This window comes from Eumetopias jubatus, unplaced genomic scaffold (assembly GCF_037043125.1).
Source record: "Eumetopias jubatus isolate StellerSeaLion01/CBP00866 unplaced genomic scaffold, mEumJub1_p1.0 scaffold_7, whole genome shotgun sequence".
NCBI lineage: Eukaryota > Metazoa > Chordata > Mammalia > Carnivora > Otariidae > Eumetopias > Eumetopias jubatus.
Window position 1 is genome coordinate 102,193,057 of NW_028274813.1, and position 16,353 is coordinate 102,209,409.

The window sequence follows — 16,353 nt, forward strand, 5'->3', positions numbered from 1 at the left end:
GGACAGAGATTTTAAATTAGCAAAGAATTCAAAATAGTTATTAGGTTTAATGACTGTTTAAAAAGATGGACATAAGGAATGAATATTATTGGGAAGCTCAGTAAATAAATGGAAATGATTTAAAAAACAACTGGAAATTCTAGAGCTAAAAAAATCTAATAACTGAAAGAAAAAAATTCACTGGATGAGCTCACAAATAAATCTGACACTGCAAAAGAAAGTCAACTTGAATACCATCAAAATTGAAACAGAAAAACAAGGCTGAAAAAAAATGAACAGAATCTCAGTGACGTGTGTGAAAACATCAAGCTAATATACATATAATTTGAGTCTCAAAAGTAAAGGAGAGAAAAATTAAGGCCAAAAGAGAGCTGGAGAAATAATAGCTAAAATTTATCTAAATTTGATGAAAAATATCAACCTATACAAGAAGTTCAACAAACTCAAGTAGGAAGAAGGCAAAGAAAACCACAGCCACATACATCTGAGACAAACAGGTAAAAACCGGAGATGAAGAGGCAATCCTAAAAGTAGCCAAAGAAAAGCACATACTGTCCACAGGGAACAATGATTAAAGTAAGTACTGCCTTTCCAATAGAAATAGTGCAAACCAGAAGACAATGTAATGATATCTTTAAAATGTTAAAATAAAACAACCCATCAACCTAGAATACTATATTCAGTAGAAGTATCCTTCAAAAATAAAGTGGAAATAAAAGTGAGACAATTCATCACCAGCAGACCTAGGCTACAGTAAATGTTAAAGGAAGTCCTTCAGATTAAAAGAAAACTATACCAGATGGAACCATGGACCTACATGAAGAAATGAAAAGCAACAGAAATGCAAATATGTGAGTAAAATATAAATGATGAATTTATTTAAAATGTAAGTGTCCTTTGAAAAGACAATAAAATGTATTATCAATTTATACCATAGAAGTAACATATGACAACAATAGCACAAAAAATGGAATAGGGTAAATGGCAGCATCCTATTATAAGTTAATTACATTATAGGTGAAGTGATATAATATTAATTCATGGTACATTGTAATGGGCTAGGAATGTATATTGTAATCCTTAGAGCAAACATGACGAAAAAATAGAAGAGTGATAAAAATAAAAAATCAATAAAGGAAATAAAATAGAATACTGAAATACAATTAATAGAAAAAAATAGCAAAATAGTAGACTTAAAGTCAATCATGTTGATAATTCATTAACTGGACGTGGATGGAACTGGAGGGTGTTATGCTGAGTGAAATAAGTCAATCAGAGAAAGACATGTATCATATGACCTCACTGATATGAGGAATTCTTAATCTCAGGAAACAAACTGAGGGTTGCTGGAGTGGTGGGGGGTGGGAGGGATGGGGTGGCTGGGTGATAGACATTGGGGAGGGTATGTGCTATGGTGAGTGCTGTGAATTTTGCAAGACTGTTGAATCACAGATCTGTACCTCTGAAACAAATAATGTAATATTTGTTAAGAAAAAAAGAAGAAGAAGAAGAAGATAGCAGGAGGGGAAGAATGAAGGGGAGTAAATCGGAGGGGGAGATGAACCATGAGAGATGATGGACTCTGAGAAACAAACTGAGGGTTCTAGAGGGGAGGGGGGTGGGGGGATGGGTGTTAGGGAGGGCACGTTCTGCGTGGAGCACTGGGTGTTATGCACAAACAATGAGTCATGCAACGCTATATCAAAAACTAATGATGTAATGTATGGTGATTAACGTAATAAAAAAATTAAAAAATATATATGTAGCTTTCTTATGAGATTTTGACAATGGATTTCTGCTATTTAACAACAACAACTTAGGAAGCCATGACTCTACAACACAATTTTGTTCTGGCTGAGGGTGAGAGTGCCCATCCCCCACCTCACAAGGGCACGTGGCCCCCCATACAAATGCAGACAGACACACAGAGAGTCAAGATTTCTATAAGCAAAATAAACTTTGAGCACTCATCAACTCCATCTCTGAAAACCACCCCCTCTGAATTGAAACCAAATAGCTCTAAGTGTTTTCCTGATCTGTACTGAACCCATCATTCCTTTCAGCTAGGACCCATGCTCAACAAACACGCACCCCAGGGGGATTCTGGGTTCAGAGGAATGACAATGTTGTAAACAAAATACCTTCAAACCTAGGTGAATAGGTCTATAAAAGATTAATTGTGTGCTTCCTAGAGGAACTCCTAAGGTAGGAACTTGATAGAAACTACTAGGCAGTATGGTGAGAAGAAAAATTAAAAGAAAAATGACAGTCAAGTAGCATTACCAAAAAATGACATGAGATGTGGGTGTTGTACTTGACACAGATGAAGGTCATGGAATTGGATTTCCTTAATGCGTCTCTGTTCAGGTTGTTTCCTCATCTCTATCTAAATGCTTGGCGATGTGCTCTGGAAACGCTCTCCTGTGGATTTAGACTTGAAATATGCCTGGTAGCTCTCAGAAGGACAGGGTCAAATATCTGGGAGGTAAATGCAGGCTCTTTCTTCACGTGTCACATGGCCACGTCCCCTTTGCTAGAAAATAAACAGGTTGACTATCACTCTATTCACTGGTGTGAAGTATGGACACAGAGGAAGCATTTATCTTCCCAATCGACCTTTATCCAGGACGAAGCCCTGTTCTTGCCTTGCATCAAAGTCACCTCCTTACACATGCATTTCCTCAGGAGTCAGAGCCTTTTGCCTATTAGGGGAGAAGTGAGTTGACTCTGGAAGAGAAAGCTGGGAAGTTAACTTGCAGGCTACTCAGTTAGCATTTCCTGAAGACATAAGCACATTTTTTGCTTTACTTCTCTCCTTCATGAGGGCACATAATCCCTAATAGCACTAAAGGGGGCTGCTCACAGGCAATAAATGTTGAAAATAGACCTCTTTATATGCTACCCTTCAAGTTAACATTTGGAGTTGATCAGACTACCAGATAAAAACTATTCTATATTTGGAGTGGAATCAAATTGTTCACCACCTTCCTACCTTCCCGATTAAAACATCCTGTTTATTTCTCTAACAATCACCCTCAAGGAACTCTGCAATATTTCCAGTCCATAATTTATGGACCACTGGCCTGAAATAACTTGGGTCAGAGAAAATACTTGTGGGCCTGGATGTAGGGAAAGGCTTGGGAGCTGCTTGGAAGAACAGCATTGCTGGGTAGCAGATGCAAGGAGTGAGGTCCTGGGGGCCTGTGTGGTGACAGGGGGCGTACCAACACCAAGGAATCTAAAACTTCAGGTAAGGCCCACTCCATCATCCTAACAGCCCCATTACAAGAGGGTTACTTTGTGTCCAGGAATTCTACTTGTGGATGTTTCTTTTCTTTTTTTAAGATTTTTTTAATTTATTTTCTTTCAATTTTTTATTGTTATGTTAATCACCATACATGACATCATTAGTTTTTGATGTAGTGTTCCATGATTCGTTGATTGTGCATAACACCCAGTGCTCCATGCAGAACGTGCCCTCTTTAATACTCATCACCGGGCTAACCCATCCCCCCACACCCCTCCCCTCTAGAACCCTCAGTTTGTTTTTCAGAGTCCATCGTCTCTCATGGTTCAACTCCACCTCTGATTTACTCCCCTTCATTCTTCCCCTCCTACTATCTTCTTCTTCTTTTTTTTTTCTTAACAAATATTGCATTATTTGTTTCAGAGGTACAGATCTGTGATTCAACAGTCTTGCACAATTCACAGCGCTCACCATAGCACATACCCTCCCCAATGTCTATCACCCAGCCACCCCATCCCTCCCACCCCCCCCCACCACTCCAGCAACCGTCAGTTTGTTTCCTGAGATTAAGAATTCCTCATATCAGGGAGGTCATATGATACATGTCTTTCTCTGATTGACTTATTTCACTCAGCATAACACCCTCCAGTTCTTATCCACGTCCTTGCAAATGGAAGATCTCATTCTGTTTGATGGCTACATAATATTCCATTGAGTATATATACCACTTCTTCTTTATCCATTCATCTGTTGATGGACATCTTGGCTCTTACCACAGTTTGGCTATTGTGGACATTGCTGCCATAAACATTGGGGTGCACGTACCCCTTCAGGTCCCTACATTTCTATCTTTGGGGTAAATACCCAGTAGTGCAATTGCTGGATCGTATGGTAGCTCTATTTCCCACTTTTTGAGGAACCTCCATACTGTTTTCCAAAGTGGTTGCACCAGCTTGCATTCCCACCAACCGTGTAGGAGGGTTCCCCTTTCTCCACATCCCCGCCAACATCTGTTGTTTCCTGACTTGTTAATTTTAGCCGTTCTCACTGGTGTGAGGTGGTATCTCATTGAGGTTTTGATTTGGATTTCCCTGATGCCGAGCGATGTGGAGCACTTTTTCATGTGTCTGTTGGCCTTTGGATGTCTTCTTTGGAAAAATGTCTGTTCATGTCTTCTGCCCATTTCTTGATTGGATCATTTGTTCTTTGGGTGTTGAGTTTGATAAGTTCTTTATAGATTTTGGATACTAGCCCTTTATCTGATATGTCATTTGCAAATATTTTCTCCGATTCTGTCGGTTGTCTTCTGGTTTTGTAGACCGTTTCTTTTGCTGTGCAAAAGCTTTTTGTCTTGATGAAATCCCAAGAGTTCATTTTTGCCCTTGCTTCCCTTGCCCTTGGCAATGTTTCTAGGAAGAAGTTGCTGCGGCTGAGGTTGAAGAGGTTGTTGCCTGTGTTCTCCTTTAGGATGTTGATGGACTCCTGTCTCACGTTTAGGTCTTTCAACCATTTGGAGTCTATTTTTCTGTGTGGTGTAAGGAAATGGTCCAGTTTCATTCTTCTGCATGTGGCTGTCCAATTTTCCCAACACCATTTGTTGAAGAGACTGTCTTTTTGCCATTGGACATTCTTTCCTGCTTTGTCAAAGATGAGTTGACCACAGAGTTGAGGGTCCATTTCTGGGCTCTCGATTCTGTTCCATTGATCTATGTGTCTGTTTTTGTGCCAGGACCATACTGTCTTGATGATGACAGCTTTGTAATAGAGCTGGAAGTCCGGAATTCTGATGCTGCCAGTTTTGCTTTTCTTTTTCAACATTCTTCTGGCTATTCCATACAAATTCTAGGATGATTTGTTCCATTTCTTTGAAAAAAATGGATGGTATTTTGATGGGGATTGCATTGAATGTGTAGATTGCTCTAGGTAGCATTGACATCTTCACAATGTTTGTTCTTCCAATCCATGAGCATGGAACGTTTTTCCATTTCTTTGTGTCTTCCTCAATTTCTTTCATGAGTATTTTAAGTTTTCTGAGTACAGATCCTTTGCCTCTTTGGTTAGATTTATTCCTAGGTATCCTATGGTTTTGGGTGCAATTGTAAATGGGATCGACTCCTTAATTTCCCTCCCTTCTGTCTTGTTGTTGGTGTATAGGAATGCCACAGATTTCTGCACATTGATTTTATATCCTGCCACTTTACTGAATTCCTGTATGAGTTCTAGCCGTTTTGGGGCGGGGTCTTTTGGGTTTTCCATATAAAGTATCATATCATCTGCAAAGAGTGAGAGTTTGACTTCCTCTTTGCCGATTTGGAGGCCTTTGATTTCTTTTTGTTGTCCGATTGCTGAGGCTAGGACTTCTAATACTATGTTGAATAGCAGTGGTGAGAGTGGACATCCCTGCTGCGTTCCTGACCTTAGGGGAAAAGCTCTCAGCTTTTCCCCATTGAGAATGATATTCGCTGTGGGTTTTTCATAGATGGCTTTTATGATATTGAGGTATGTACCCCCTATCCCTATACTCTGAAGAGTTTTGATCAAGAAAGGATGCTGTACTTTGTCAAATGCTTTTTCTGCATCTATTGAGAGGATCATATGATTCTTGTTCTTTCTTTTGTTAATGTATTGTATCACGTTGATTGATTTGCGGATGTTGAACCAACCTTGCAGCCCAGGGATAAATCCCATTTGGTCATGGTGAATAATCCTTTAAATGTACTGTTGGATCCTATTGGCTAGTATTTTGGTGAGAATTTTTGCATCCATGTTCATCAAGGATATTGGTCTGTAATTCTCCTTTTTGATGGGGTCTTTGTCTGGCTTTGGGATCAAGGTAATGGTGGCCTCATAAAATGAGTTTGGAAGTTTTCCTTCCATTTCTATTTTTTTGGAACAGTTTCAGGAGAATAGGTATTAATTCTTCTTGAAATGTTTGGTAGAATTCCCCTGGGAAGCTATCTGGCCCTGGGCTTTTGTTTGTTGGGAGACTTTTGATGACTGCTTCAATTTCCTTAGTGGTTATAGGTCTGTTCAGGTTTTCTATTTCCTCCTGGTTCAGTTTTGGTAGTTGATACATCTCTAGGAATGCATCCATTTCTTCCAGGTTATCTAATTTGCCGGCATAGAGTTCCTCATAATATGTTCTTATAATTGTTTGTATTTCTTTTTTTTTTATTTTTTATTGTTATGTTAATCACCATATATTACATCATTTGTTTTGGTGTAGTGTTCCATGATTCATTGTTTGTTCATAACACCCAGTGCTCCATGCAGAATGTGCCCTCTTTAATACCCATCACCAGGCTAACCCATCCCCCTACCCTCCTCCCCTCTAGAAACCTCAGTTTGTTTTTCAGAGTCCATCAACTCTCCTGGTTCGTCTCCCCCTCTGACTTACTCCCCTTCATTCTTCCTTTTCTGCTATCTTCTTATTTTTCTTTTTTCTTAAAATATGTTGCGTTATTTGTTTCAGAAGTACAGATCTGTGATTCAACAGTCTTACACAATTCACAGCGCTCACCGTAGCACATACCCTCCCCAATGTCTATCACCCAGCCACCCCATCCCTCCCACCCCCGACCACTCCAGCAACCCTCAGTTTGTTCCTGAGATTAAGAATTCCTCATATCAGTGAGGTCATATGATACATGTCTTTTTCTGATTGACTTATTTCACTAAGCATAACACCCTCCACTTCCATCCACGTCGTTGCAAATGGCAAGATCTCATTCCTTTTGATGGCTGCATAATATTCCATTGTGTATATATACCACTTCTTCTTTATCCATTCATCTGTCGATGGACATCTTGGCTCTTTCCACAGTTTGGCTATTGTGGACATTGCTGCTATAAACATTGGGGTGCACGTACCCCTTCGGGTCCCTACATTTGTAACTTTGGGGTAAATACCCACTAGTGCAATTGCTGGATCGAATGGTAGCTCTGATTTCAACTGTTTGAGGAAACTCCATACTGTTTTCCAGAGGGGTTGCACCAGCTTGCATTCCCACCAACAGTGTAGGAGGGTTCCCCTTTCTCCACATCCCCGCCAACATCTGTCGTTCCCTGACTTGTTCATTTTAGCCATTCTGACGGGTGTGAGGTGGTATCTCATTGAGGTTTTGATTTGGATTTCCCTGATGCCGAGCGATGTGGAGCACTTTTTCATGTGCCTGTTGGGCATTTGGATGTCTTCTTTGGAAAAATGTCTGTTCATGTCTTCTGCCCATTTCTTGATTGCATCATTTGTTCTTTGGGTGTTGAGTTTGATAAGTTCTTTATAGATTTTGGATACTAGCCCTTTATCTGATATGTCATTTGCAAATATTTTCTCCCATTCTGTCGGTTGTCTTTTGGTTTTGTGGACTGTTTCTTTAGCTGTGCAAAAGCTTTTTATCTTGATGAAATCCCAATAGTTCATTTTTGACCTGGCTTCCCATGCCTTTGGTGATGTTTCTAGGAAGAAGTTGCTGCGGCTGAGGTCGAAGAGGTTGTTACCTGTGTTCTCCTTTAGGATGCTGATGGACTCCTATCTCACGTTTAGGTCTTTCAACCATTTGGAGTCTATTTTTGTGTGTGGTGTAAGGAAATGGTCCAGTTTCATTCTTCTGCATGTGGCTGTCCAATTTTCCCAACACCATTTGTTGAAGAGACTGTCTTTTTTCCATTGGACATGCTTTCCTGCTTTGTCAAAGATGAGTTGACCATAGAGTTGAGGGTCCATTTCTGGGCTCTCAATTCTGTTCCATTGATCTATGTGTCTGTTTTTGTGCCAGGACCATACTGTCTTGATGATGACAGCTTTGTAATAGAGCTGGAAGTCCGGAATTCTGATGCCGCCAGCTTTGCTTTTCTTTTTCAATAGTCCTCTGGCTATTCGGGGTCTCTTCTGGTTCCATACAAATTTTAGGATTATTTGTTCCATTTCTTTGAAAAAAGTGGATGGTATTTTGATGGGGATTGCATTGAATGTGTAGATTGCTCTAGGTAGCATTGACATCTTCACAATGTTTGTTCTTCCAATCCATGAGCGTGGAACGTTTTTCCATTTCTTTGTGTCTTCTTCAATTTCTTTCATGAGTATTTTATAGTTTTCTGAGTACAGATCCTTTGCCTCTTTGGTTAAATTTATTCCTAGGTATCTTATGGTTTTGGGTGCCATTGTGAATGGGATCTACTCCTTGATTTGTCTCTCTTCTGTCTTGTTGTTGGTGTATAGGAATGCCACTGATTTCTGTGCATTGATTTTATAGCCTGCTACTTGACTGAATTCCTGTATGAGTCTAGCAGTTTTGGGGCGGGGTCTTTTGGGTTTTCCATATAAAGTATCATATCATCTGCAAAGAGTGAGAGTTTGACTTCCTCTTTGCCGATTTGGATGCCTTTGATTTCTTTTTGTTGTCTGATTGCTGTGGCTAGGACTTCTAATACTATGTTGAATAGCAGTGGTGAGAGTGGACATCCCTGTCGCGTTCCTGACCTTAGGGGAAAAGCTCTCAGCTTTTCCCCATTGAGAATGATATTCGCTGTAGGTTTTTCGTAGATGGCTTTTATGATATTGAGGTATGTACCCTGTATCCCTATACTCTGAAGAGTTTTGATCAAGAAAGGATGCTGTACTTTGTCAAATGCTTTTTCTGCATCTATTGAGAGGATCATATGATTCTTGTTCTTTCTTTTGTTAATGTATTGTATCACGTTGATTGGTTTGCGGATGTTGAACCAACCTTGCAGCCCAGGGATAAATCCCACTCGGTCGTGGTGAATAATCCTTTAAATGTACTGTTGGATCCTATTGGCTAGTATTTTGGTGAGAATTTTTGCATCCATGTTCATCAAGGATATTGGTCTGCAATTCTCCTTTTTGATGGGGTCTTTGTCTGGTTTTGGCATCAAGGTAATGGTGGCCTCATAAAATGAGTTTGGAAGTTTTCCTTCCATTTCTATTTTTTGGAACAGTTTCAGGAGAATAGGTATTAATTCTTCTTGAAATGTATGATAGAATTCCCCTGGGAAGCCATCTGGCCCTGGGCTTTTGTTTCCTGGGAGATTTTTGATGACTGCTTCAATTTCCTTAGTGGTTATAGGTCTGTTCAGGTTTTCTATTTCCTCCTGGTTCAGTTTTGGTAGTTGATACATCTCTAGGAATGCACCCATTTCTTCCAGGTTATCTAATTTGCTGGCATAGAGTTGCTCATAATATGTTCTTATAATTGTTTGTATTTCTTTGGTGTTGGTTGTGATCTCTCCTCTTTCATTCATGATTTTGTTGATTTGGATCATTTCTCTTTTCTTTTTGATAAGTCTGGCCAGGCGTTTATCAATCTTGTTAATTCTTTCAAAGAACCAGCTCCTAGTTTCGTTGATCTGTTCTACTGTTCTTTTGGTTTCTGTTTCATTGATTTCTGCTCTGATCTTTATTATTTCTCTTTTCCTGTTGGGTTTAGGCCTTATTTGCTGTTTTTTCTCTAGCTCCTTTAGGTGTAGGGTTAGGTTGTGTATTTGAGACCTTTCTTGTTTCTTAAGAAAGCCTTGTATTGCTATATACTTTCCTCTCAGGACTGCCTTTGCTGTATCCCAAAGATTTTGAACAGTTGTGTTTTCATTTTCATTGGTTTCCATGATTTTTTTAAATTCTTCTTTAATTTCCTCGTTGACCCATTCATTCGTTAGTAGGATGCTCTTTAGCCTCCATGTATTTGAGTTCTTTCCGACTTTCCTCTTGTGATTGAGTTCTAGTTTCAAAGCACTGTGGTCTGAAAATATGCAGGGAATGATCCCAATCTTTTGGCACCGGTTGAGACCTGATTTGTGACCTAGGATGTGATCAATTCTGGAGAATGTTCCATGGGCACTAGAGAAGAATGTGTATTCCGTTGCTTTGGGATGGAATGTTCTGAATATGTCTGTGAAGTCCATTTGGTCCAGTGTGTCATTTAAAGTCCTTATTTCCTTGTTGATCTTTTACTTAGATGATCTGTCCATTTCAGTCAGGGGGGTGTTAAAGTCCCCCACTATTATTGTATTGTTGTCAATGTGTTTCTTCGCTTTTGTTATTAATTGCCTTATATAATTGGCTGCTACCATGTCAGGGGCATAGATATTTACAATTGTTAGATCTTCTTATTGGATGGACCCTTTAAGTAGGATATAGTGTCCTTCCTCATCTCTTATTACAGTCTTTGTTTTAAAATCTAGTTTGTCTGATATAAGGATTGCCACCCCAGCTTTCTTTTGGTGTCCATTAGCATGGTAAATGATTTTCCACCCCCTCACTTTCAATGTGGGGGTGTCTTTGGGTCTAAAATGAGTCTCTTGCAGACAGCATATTGATGGGTCTTGTTTTTTAATCCAATCTGATAGCCTGTATCTTTTGATTGGGGCATTTAGCCCATTTACATTCAGGGTAACTATGGAAAGATATGAATTTAGTGCCATTGTATTGCCTGTAAGGTGACTCTTACTGTATATTGTCTGTGTTCCTTTCTGATCTTTGCTGCTTTTAGGCTCTCTCTTTGCTTAGAGGCCCCCTTTCAATATTTCTTGGAGGGCTGGTTTCATGTTTGCAAATTCCTTTAGTTTTTGTTTGTCCTGGAAGCTTTTTATCTTTCCTTCTATTTTCAATGATAGCCTAGCTGGATACAGTATTCTTGGCTGCATATTTTTCTCGTTTAGTGCTCTGAAGATCTCATGCCAGTCCTTTCTGGCCTGCCAGGTCTCTGTGGATAGGTCTGTTGCCAATCTAATGTTTCTATCATTATAGGTTACATATCTCTTCTCTGGAGCTGCTTTCAAGATCTTCTCTTTGTCTCTGAGACGCGTAAGTTTTACTATTAGATGTCGGGGTGTTGACCTATTTTTATTGATTTTGAGAGGGGTTCTCTGTGCCTCCTGGATTTTGATGCCTGTTTCCTTCCCCACATTAGGGAAGTTCTCTGCTATAATTTGCTCCAATATACCTTCTGCCCTTCTCTCTCTTTCTTCTTCTTCTGGGATCCCAATTATTCTCATGTAGTTTCGTCTTATCGTATCACTTATCTCTCGAATTCTGCCCTCGTGATCCAGTAGTTGTTTCTCTTTTTGTCAGCCTCTTTATTTTCCATCATTTGGTCTTCTATATCGCTGATTCTCTCTTCTGCCTCATTTATCCTAGCAGTTCGTGCCCCCATTTTTTATTGCACCTCATTAATAGCCTTTTTGATTTCGACTTGGTTAGATTTTAGTTCTTTTATTTCTCCAGGAAGGGTTTCTCCAATAACTTCCATGCTTTTTTCAAGCCCAGCCAGTATCTTTCAAATCATGATTCTGAACTCTAGGTCCGACATTGTACTAATGTCCGTATTGAGTCAGTCCCTGGCCGAGGGTACTACCTCTTGTTCTTTTTGTTGAGGTGATTTTTTTCGTCTTGTCATTCTTCCAGAAAGTGGTCGCTTTTCTGTTCAGAGAGTTGTTGCTATTCTTTTCTTCAATCTCCTGTTGAGTTCGTAGGTGTTCAGAATGGTTTGATCCCTATTCAGCTGAATTCCTGAGACCAGATGAAATCCAGGTCTCCTACTCCTCCGCCATCTTGCTCCATCAAGATTTTTATTTATTTATTTATTTATTTGAGAGAGAGAATGAGATAGAGCATGAGAGGGGGAAGGTTCAGAGGGGAAGCAGACTCCCCACTGGGCAGGGAGCTTGATGTGCGACTCTATCCCGGGACTCCAGGATCATGACCTGAGCCAAAGGCAGTCGCTTAACCAACTGAGCCACCCAGGCGCCCTGTCTTGTGGATGTTTCTATTGAACACTTGCCCAACAAAATTTGGTTCAACTATAAAATAGGAACTCTGCTGAGTTCTTGGCATAAGTGAATGAAAAATAACCAACCTGTATTCAATAAGCTCAGCCTTACAATGTGCAATTCGGCAAGTTCTGTGTTCAAGGCATGCATGGGGTGCCATGGAGACACAGAGAAGGGTGTTTTGCCCAAACAGAGATTTCAGGGAAGCCCTTCCAGATTGATGGCATGTTTGAATGGTGTCTGGACAGTGAAGAGTTGAGTAATGGAATTCCTCATATCACACAGAGCTTTTGCTTAAATGATCCTAGAAACCATAGATGCTTCACATAAACTGAGCAAGTACTGTGAGGTTAAAATGCACAGGGAGTTTATGGGAGGGTGATGGTAAATAAGAATGAAAAACTAAGCAATGGCCAGATGTGAATAGAAGGTGGTATTAATCCCATATGCAATGAATAGGAAATACTGAACATTTCCAAGCAGGAGAATGCCATTAAGAAGAGTGCTTTTCTGATAGGCCCAACAGCAGCAGTGGAAGGGGCAATGCCAGAGTCAGAGAGGCCTATCAGGGCTGTCACAGTAATCCAGGCAATGGGGGATCATGGTGTGGACAAAAAAGAAACAGTGGGGATGCAGAGCTGAAGGGAGATTCAGGAGTTTTAAAGGAGGAACAGTTTGTTTGACTTTGCCACTGCTTGTTTTGCTGAGGTCAAAGAGAAAAGTAGATTATCACCCAGGTTATCAGGGTCGGGGACCTTACTGGAAGGTGGAACCAGTTCCTGAGGTAGAGAACACTGAAGGAGAAGTCATTTGGGGGGAAGTATTTTTTAAATTAATCCATTTTAGGCATGTAGTTCTTTTTTTTTCACATCTTCTTTCCTTTTATTAAAAAAAATTTGGAAAATGGCAGTTAATAAAGGGCACGAACAAATCAACAGGGGTATAGTAGTGGAAAACACAGACAGAATAAAACTAAAAATGACCCTGGCTTCTTTAATTGGTTAAGATCACAAAATGTAATGGGCAGAAAGTCTGTTTTAAACAAATGAAAAAGCTGTGTGTTTTTTTTCCCAATTCTCCCCAAGTCAGATATATACACACCCACAAGATGGTGTGTGAAGGAAAGCTGTCATACACAAGAAGTTGTATCCCAAATTAAGGGAAATAGCTGTTGAAACAGGAATTAACACAAGAAAGTCAGCAACAGGTTAACAATTTTAAAAACTGAGTCTTCAAATGCTGTATACCACAAAGCTATAGGATATAAAGTACTGCTTGGTATGAAGGAGGAAGTCTGTAGGGTTGCTAGCAAAAAATGCTTTTCTAGAAAAGCAAATCAAAACGCTGCAATCAGAAGACCAAGAAGGATAAAGTTAGATATCAGAACTACAACTTCTCATATCTGAACTAGAAGATCCTATCCAGAATGGACTAAAAGTTCAGGACAAGACAGGGCCATTTTTAACATATCTTATTTACCCATTTTAGGTTCTCTGTTTCCTTCTCCCTCACCCTGAAATTCAGCATCATCCAGCAGCAAGACAGCTGCTTTTAGAATTGGCGGTTTTGTTTTTCTTTCTTTTTTTTAAGATTTTATTTATTTATTTGAGAGAGAGTGAGAAAGAGAAAGCACAAGCAGGGAAAACGGCAGGCAAAGGGAGAAGCAGACTCCCCGCTGAGAAGGGAGCCTCATGCAGAACTCGATTCCAGGACTCTGGGATCATGACCTGAGCCGAAGGCAGATACTCAACCGACTGAGCCACCCAGGCGCTGCTTTATTTTTCTTTCTGTGGCAAGAATGTCATGAAGCCTGGATATTTCAGGCTCATATGCATCCATGACCAGTGTCACGCTGTGGTCAAAAAGTTAGCAGTGGACTTGATGTACTTGGACTCTCACTGCTGCTTTGTTCTTCCACTCATGGAAGTCAACTTCAGAGTGTGTTTGTCAGCGAACCTTTTGAGACTGGAGGACAGTTGCCAAATATCATCAGGATCCATTCCTAGGATCTCTCCTGTGGGCCTTACTTATACTTATATGAGGATAAATGGTCAGGGTCCCCATCATCTCAAAATAGAATATGACACACAAAGCCAAAACAGGCTTAGATTCTGAAAAGGGGTGCATATAATCCCAAATCAAAGCCACTATGACAAAGGAACAGGAGATGGCACAGAGGGTGAAGTGACTGTCAGTCAGACCAAAACTCTCCACATACTTGTACTTTTCCAGAAGTACCTTTTTGGCAGAATCGCCCGAAGAATTCTTCACAGCTGATGTATCCCATTTGTCAGTTTTTACAGGCTTATCATCAACCTTCCACTTGTCCCACAAGTCTCTGTGGCTACTGCCTGTCCTGCAGCTGGGACCACCGCCAGCACCAGTCCGCCCACCCTGCGGAGACGCCGCCACCATCTTGTCTCAGGTGTGTAGTTCTGAGGTCTGACAAACGCACATAGTCACGTAACTCCCTCCACTATCGAGTTATACAATATTCCCATCACCCTATAAAGTCCTCTCGTGTTTCTTTGAAGTCACTCTCTTCCTTTTATCCCAGATCTGGCAACCGCGGATCTGGTCCTCTAGATTTTTTTGCCTTTGCAGAATTCCACATAAATTGAATCATATAGTATGTAGTCTTTTGTGTGGTCTTTTCCCACTTAACACAATGCTTTTGAGATTTACGCAGCTTGTTGTCTGTATCACTACTTTGCTCCTTTATGTCATGAGTAGTATGCCATCGTATGTAATAAGTGGTTTATCCATTCACTGGCTGAGGACATTTGGGTTGTTTCCAGTTTGTGGCTATTATGAATAAAGCTGCTATGAACATTCGAGTACATGTCTTTATGTATACATTTGTTTTCATTTCTCATGAGTAAAGACTGAGGATTTCTCAGTGGTATGGGAAGTATTTATTTAGCATCTTCAGAAACTGCCAGACTTTTCTACCACGCCTATACCTTTATAATTCCCACTAGCAATCTAAGAGTTCCAAATGCACTGCATCTTCACCAGCATTTGGTATTGCTACTAATTTTCAGCTAAGCCATTCTAATAGGTGTGTGGTGGAGTCTCATGATTTTCATTTGTATTTCTCCAATGAATAATGATGTTGAATAACTTTTCATGTACTTGTAAGATCATATCTTTGGTAAAATGTCTATTCAAATTAGTTGTCATTATTAATGAGTTGTGAGAGTTTTTTAATTTGAATATAAGTCCTTTATCACATACATTATTTGCAAATATTTTCTCCCATTCTGTGATTTGTTTTTTCATAATTCCAATGATGCTTTCAAAAAGTACTTAATTTTGATGAAGTCCAATGTATCAAACTTTTTTTAAGATTTTTATTTATTTATTGAGAGAGAGAGAGAGAATGGTAGAGAGAAAGCATGAGAGGGAAGAAGGTCAGAGGGAGAAGCAGACTCCCCGCTGAGCAGGGAGCCCGATGCGGGACTCGATCCCGGGACTCCAGGATCATGACCTGAGCCAAAGGCAGTCGCCTAACCAACTGAGCCACCCAGGCGCCCTATCAAACTTTTTTTTTTTATAGTTAGAACTTCTTGTGTGTTGGCTAAGAAATCATTGCCTTGTCCAAGGTTTCAAAATTTTAAATCCTACATTCTATTCTAGAAGTTTTAAAGATTTAGGCTTTATATTTTACATCTATGATCCACTTCGAGTTTATTTCTGTATATGGCATGAGGTACGGGTTTCATTTTTTTATCTACATATACCCAATTTTTCCAGCACTATTTGTTGAGAAGTTCAGGGACAATTTTAAGGGGAACAAGATGAGTTCTTTTTGGTCATGCTGAGTCTGAGATGCCCTGGCCCATCTATCTATGTGGTGACATGCAGTAGGCAATGAGTCTGAAACTAAGGAAGAGATGGATATAAAGATTTAGGAATCAAGTCTTTGTGATATTTGAATTCACTGGACTCGGTCAGCGCTCCAATTAAAATGGGTCTGGCCAGCCAAGAGAGAAACTAGAGGCGCAGCATGAAGGAACAGGACAGAACTTCCTTGGGATGGGGTAATGGGGTGATGGGAACTAAGGAGGGCACGTGCAGTGAAGAGCACTGGGTGTTATAGGCAACTGATGAATCACTAAACTCTATTCCTGAAACTAATAATACAGTATATGTTAATTAAATTGAATTCAAATAAAAATTTAAAAGTATATGTTTAAAATTAAATATATTTGAATATTTAATATTTAAATTTTAATATTTTATTTTAATATTTAAATTATATTTAATATTCATTAAATTGTATTTGATTATATATTTAATTGCAATGTTTAATATATATA

General features: G+C 39.7%; 1 pseudogene; it reads right to left on the reverse strand.

The window, feature by feature from the left end:
- Positions 1 to 13,777: 13,777 nt before the first annotated feature.
- Positions 13,778 to 14,446, reverse strand: LOC114206321 (signal peptidase complex subunit 2 pseudogene; annotated as a pseudogene).
- Between the last annotated feature and the right edge of the window lie 1,907 nt (positions 14,447 to 16,353).